We start from the raw sequence: 6,378 nt of genomic DNA, 5'->3' as shown, positions 1-6,378 counted from the left end.
AATTGCATGTGGGGTTGTACAGTGAACCTGGTCAAGGACTTGATCTGGACTAAAATAACCTGACCAAAGATGGTTATTTTGAACTTGGATCCCTTTCCTGCATGACAGCCTCACAAAGAGGTGGTGGCACCACCGAGACAGTAGCCTGGGAAGGGAAGAGTGAGAAGGGCACAAGGAAGAGAGGGGCTGCTTCACCCAGGACATGAAACTGCAGCTCCAGCTTTACAAACTGAGACCCCCTACAATGACCTTGGCCTGTTCAGTATCTAAAGGAAAAATAAAACAAAAAAGTAACTGCACAGCTATCATACTGTAGTCGTGTTTGATTATGTTTCTCCAATATCCATGTCTAAATGAACGGAGGGTACCATGAATTAATGTCATGCTACGTGGATTAGTATACATAGCTAACATTGAAGGAATCTGCATAATAATGTAAGATTAGGGGAAACATGCAAACGTGCATTTCTGGGAGGAAGATCTACTTAGAGACCATAAATTACAAACAAAAAACCTAATGGACAATTAATAGGTATTTTATAGTTAACTTGCTGTTTTCTGTTACCAGCCCTGATGGATGATGGGTCTGCAGCAAGATGAACAGTTACTCATTAACAGCTGAGTAACGACAGTGGGATTCAACAGGCCAGGCGGTATCCTTGATTGTTGGTATTCACTGGGTGTGAACTGAGGATAAATGGCCTGCAGAGGCCGTAAAAGGAACTGGAACTAGAAAAATACCTAGTGGAGGCAAGCTAAACTACTGTTCCACATGTTTAACTGAACCTGGTAGGAGTTTGGGTTATACAGAAACTGTGTTATTGGGGCTATATGGAAAGCATTGTTGGGATCTCTTGTCTGTCCTCTATTTTTTTGGGAGAAGCAGTTTCTGCTTGATCATTCCATTATCTGGTATTGGGAGGCGTCTGTAAAGTATTTGAAGAATCTTGCTGAGCAGCAAAGCTAATACAATAAGGAAACTGGAGTAGTTCATGAGCGGTGAAGTCTAGAAGCCTTTGTTTATCATAGGAATTAGGAAGCAAATTCCAATTCTTATTGCAATATCTTTTCCTATTTATTGTCACATATTTACAATTTTTCATTAGTTTTCCTCTGTTGCGTTTTCCAGGTGGTCACTGACACAGCTAGGAAAAACAAGCACAAAGACCCTAAGCTAGATACTAGGACGTGGCAGAAAGCTATGAAAATCCTGGAAAGTTTAAAAAATAAACAATATTTAAAATAAAGAGCCCTGATGTTATGTTTAAGTTTAAAATAAATATTTCTTTTATTTTGTAGCTTTATAGCATGGTAACTATTTAAATTTAGCAATTACAATATAAAATCTTGAAATGTGAAGAGTTTTGGGTAACATTTCATGGCAACAAAAAGTCACACCATCAAAATTAGGACAATTTGGGCACATCTTAATGTCTTCCTATTTAGTCTTGCATTGTTTATTAAACTTAAGTGTACCCCTTCCAGTTTTGCTCTGTGGCCTGTGCTTTGCTGCTGGCCCATTTATGCAGGATGAATAAAGCGTTGACTGACCGATTCTAACTGTAACAGCTGCTTTTATGGCTTATCACGTGTGGGTGTGAAAAAGGTCCGCTGGCCCTCTGAAGAAAGCAGATTTACTATAGATAAACCCTTAATGACATCACCCGGGTGTAACCAACACTTTAGAATGCTTCATAAATTTGTAAGTATTTGTAAAGTGTATATCCTACACATGGCTCACCCTCACCAACACTAGGCTACTACAGTTCTGTGTCCTGCGCTCAAATACTGGGACAGTTAGAAGAGATTACATTGAGATTGACATGCTAGGCTATTTTTAAAATCTCTTCCTCTCCTAATGAGTTTTCCCATATAATCCTATCTAAAAATTTATTTTGAGGGCTCGGGGTAAGTAGGGAACTGGGGGCTTAAAGTGACCAAATCCAGAAAAAGCTTACATGGCCTAGGGGTCAGAGTTAGAGCTCAGAAAAGCAGATTTCATTCACTGCATCCCAGTTCAGGAGATGGAAGAGCATACCTTGAAGATCTCCGAAAGAAAAACAGTATCTATGACACTCAAAAAAAAAAAAAAAAGTGTGAAAGGGAGACAGAGCTAGCAAATCCTCCAAGAATAAATAATAAAATATTTTCCATTTGAAGTGGCCAACTGGATCTGACACTAGCCTAGATGATGTCTGGATCATGTTTCTTCCTTGCTGTGCTGCTGGCTGAGATGGTTTGGGGTAAATAATCTCATTGCTGAACATGTCAGATTCCTCATCTGTGAAGCAGTATTGACTTTGCAAAGCCCACTGAGAGCTACTAATGGACAATGCTATTCAAGAGTCGGTATTAAAATATGATGCTTTCCCCATAAAAGATTGATATTTGAATTCCTTTAGAAATGTGCTCCGTTTGTTCAGACACCAACAATTATCAGGTTTTAGAAAGGCGGTCAGAGAGACAATCAACTAATCTCTGCTGTTAAATGCTTTGCCCTTGGGAAATTAGTAACTATTTGTCTATACGTTGTATGCCTCTGCCACTCTGCCGAGTTAGCAAATAAAACACCATTGAAAGAGGAAATCACATCACAAGCAGGAACCTCCTTGCTTGAAGAAAACTAGAACAAAAAAGGTGCTTCTGAGAATAATACGGAAGTATTTCTCAATCCAGAAATATCTGTTACACTTGGTGATGCAGCTGAAGGCATGTTCAGATCGCAGCATCACCAGCCGTGGGCTACGCACGAGGATCTTGCACACTTAGACCAACCACACAGCTCTAAGAGTTCTGCTCTTTGCCATCAGTTTCTATCTGTTTGGTTTTAATGATTTTCCATGGAGAAATTAATATTAAAATTATTAAGTATTTTATTGCATATATGGATAAATATTTAAGAAACATGCCACAGTTGCTCAACTACAGAAGTGTAATTTCCAAGTGAAAAATTGATTTTCAGAGACTGCGTTAGACAGAGTACCTGACTTACACCAAGCATTGTTTTGAAGTGTTTCAAACAGATTTCCTTTCCTGTTGGTTGTGGGGTGTTACTGATAGTAAAAGTTCTACTTCTTAAACCTCTGTTCAACGGCATTCTTTAGATTCAGTGGAGAAAAAGTTGCACTAGCTGTTGAAACAAAATAGTTATTTTCCTAGTGTAAGTATTTTAGACTCATTGGTTAATTCTTTCCTTTGTTCTGTTGCATATAACGCAGACTGTGATGAGACAAAATTACATCAGATACACAAACGTCCTCTCAAAATTCAGATCTCGAATCTTCCCTTGAGTCACTTGAATACAGCTGATAATTATCTCATAGAATGCATTTTGCTGCAGTTTGAAGAGCATATGATGCCAAAGGAGAAACTGCTCTGAACGCTTCCCCCAAGCAGAAGTCCCTACCTTTTGAAGGGGAGGAAGGATAAGCTAATAGTTAAAGTAGAGAAGTGAGAAACAGCCAGCGCAGGAGATATTCCTCCGCTGAGAGCTTATAGAAGAAGTATAGTGAAAGTTTTCCTTCTCTGAGAAAGGGAAGCAGGGAAAAGGGAGTGATACATCTTGTCTCATGCAGCGTTAGGCGAAGATTTAAGCACCACATATCAGGTTTCCTGGCAAAACCCGTTGCCATTAAAGCAATGTTCTACTTTGTTCTGAGAGAGATGGGATGTGTTATACTGTGAAACTATCAACCATCCTATTTTTCATTTCCATACACCAGGTAGAGAAGCTTCAGTATGTCTGAAACAATGGTTCAGTAGTGGAATGTTGAAAATTTGAAAAACAGATCTCAGTGAGAGAAAAATATGTGCAATTAATAAACATAATATTCTTTTCTTTAAGTCCTAGAAGCAAGTGCAGCATTACTGAAGATGGAAACAATTTTGTTGATATCACTGGAGTTGAACACACTTAAGCCAGAATGAAACATAAATGTCCACATAATCCTCTGTGACCTCTCAATTATTCCCACGCAGCGTAACAATGATTTCACAGATTGCACTGGAGGGAAGCGTAATTTAAACTTTGTATGGTATGTGTGCTCGTCCCTCTAACTTTCTTATTCAGTAGTCATCGAGGCAAGTTAATCTGTAGTGTATTTTAGCTGGAGTAAGGGTTGCAGCAGAGACACTTGGGCCCATTGTGAGTCTTTCTGTTCTTTCTCGTATTATTTTCCATAATGATTTCATCCCTATCCTAGTGTCTGATTATTAGAGGAACAGCCTTTGTATGCCGAAGACAATGTATTGATTGCTAGCCATGGTGGAGCTGCGTGGGAGACGAGTATTATGTATCTACAGCTGGAGCTTGCTGGAGTAAAGAATCACTAGTACAAAACATTTGCTGTAACTTTCCATGGATAATAAATATTTCAGTAATAAAATACAGGATTCCCAAAATGTAACTTAGACAAGTTTCACTCAAATATTTACAGTTGAGTATAAATATTTTCTCAGATTTATGAGAACCTAGCAGTGTCCACTGCTGCGTATAAAATTTATGCCTCTACTTTTGGATTTTCTTTTTCTGTTTTAACTACAGTAATTAAAAGCCCTGTCTTAACAGAAATCAGGAAGTTTGTTCTCTGAACTTCTGAATTTGGTTGCCATGAAAAAAGTAGCGTCCTGATTCCCATAACTGGTAAAACATGCATTGATTTTTACCAGTATCAATGTTTGGTTTGGATTGGCTGCCTTAACTCTCTCTCTGAAATCATGTCAAACCCAGCCCTTCTTGTTACACTGTGCATAATGCTAGACCAGCTAGCTTGTGCTTCCTAATATCTAGTCTTTTTTAAACGTATGCAGTCAGATTACGTTGTCCCCCTTTGGTGTTACATAAAATCCACAGGTGTATAGTCAAAAAAAGGTTCACTGTAGGGTGGCATGTGAAATATATTGGCATGAAGAAACACCCCTTTTTAACTGGGTTGGTCATATGATTGGTATTTGGCAGAGAGTCATAGCATGACTCAGTGAAATCTTTTAACAGTGAAGCTTCTCATATAGTAAGCATTCCCAAGCACTAGACTGTATAGTTTTATTTCACTGAAGTAAAATCCCATCATATTAAATTATAATGTGGAGACATTCTCTACGTTAATTTAATGGATGTGGCTCTTCAAGTTCTCACCATCTGTTCCACCCTTTAATTATGAAAACAAAAAAGTACAATTCACAATCCCATCACAAAAAGACGACTAAAAGTGATTTGGATGCACAGGTATGTGTTATATTCAGACTGCCAGCATCTGTTGCACACACGTTTCAGTTGACAGTAAGCTGTACTTTGCTGGTAGCACCCCTACTTTAAAAATAAGTATTGGTAGTTTCAAGTCGATAAATGATTAGTCACTCCCTCACCTAGAAATCCTATTGTCCAGTGCTGTGGTTCTGACTTCACCTTAGATATAGCTGCTTTTCAGGATAAGTGAAATTTCCTTTGTGCCTGCAAGCCATTGAACACTGTAGAATCTTTTGGAGCAAAAGAGGATACAGAAATGCAGTAAGTGAAAAGCCATGTTATAGATACCCTTTGTCAGTATTTTTTAAAAAGACTGCCCTCTCTAAAAGAAATATATTTTTCTTTCTTCTGGATGATTTGTAGAAAGCATTTATATTTAAAACAGATGAACAAAATGCAAATATTTGCATTCAATGACACTGCCCAGAAGCTTTTTCATTCACAGACCTAAGAAAACAATGAGTTTATTCACCTAATTCTTACGACTTTTCTGTTAAAGATACCTTATACTTTGAAGAAAGTGTGTTTCAGTTTAAAAAAATCTGCTCATGTAACTAGCAAAATTAATAGCAGCTGTAACACTTCGCAGAAGGGGTAGTGGGGGTTGAAATGGCCCTGAAGATCTTTAAACAGATAGAAGAGACACCTCCTGCCTCCTGATCTGTTCACCAGCCCATGGTGCCTCCTGCTATACTGGTTTCATAGTACAGAGCAAGAGCAAGAGTTATTTTCTTGAACACAGAAGTGCATTAAATAGTCACATAAAACCTGAAGAACTTGTTTTGGAAGAAGTCAGCCCTATCTCAAGGCTACTGTAATGTACACACCTTTATTGTGGAAATTCTTTCACTTGGTGTATTATCTACACATCAGTAAGTCTTGATAGATTTTGGTACATTTGCCTGACTGTCTCCAGTTGGACACTGTCAAAAAATTAGAGCAGTAGTAGCTACACTAATAAAGTTTTTTTGACTACTAGAAGAATGAATATGAATGATTTTCCACTGTAATAGATACCATTTTTTACGGGAAGTGTAACTACAGTCAGGACAGAGAGGGCAATTTATGAAAAGGTACATTGAGGGACTTCAGCTAGGAACAGCTGCAACACGAGAATAGTAGGTTTAACACAC

Source organism: Charadrius vociferus, unplaced genomic scaffold, assembly GCF_000708025.1.
Source record: "Charadrius vociferus isolate BGI_N301 unplaced genomic scaffold, ASM70802v2 scaffold370, whole genome shotgun sequence".
NCBI classification, from domain to species: Eukaryota; Metazoa; Chordata; class Aves; order Charadriiformes; family Charadriidae; genus Charadrius; species Charadrius vociferus.
This window is presented reverse-complemented; position numbering follows the sequence as displayed.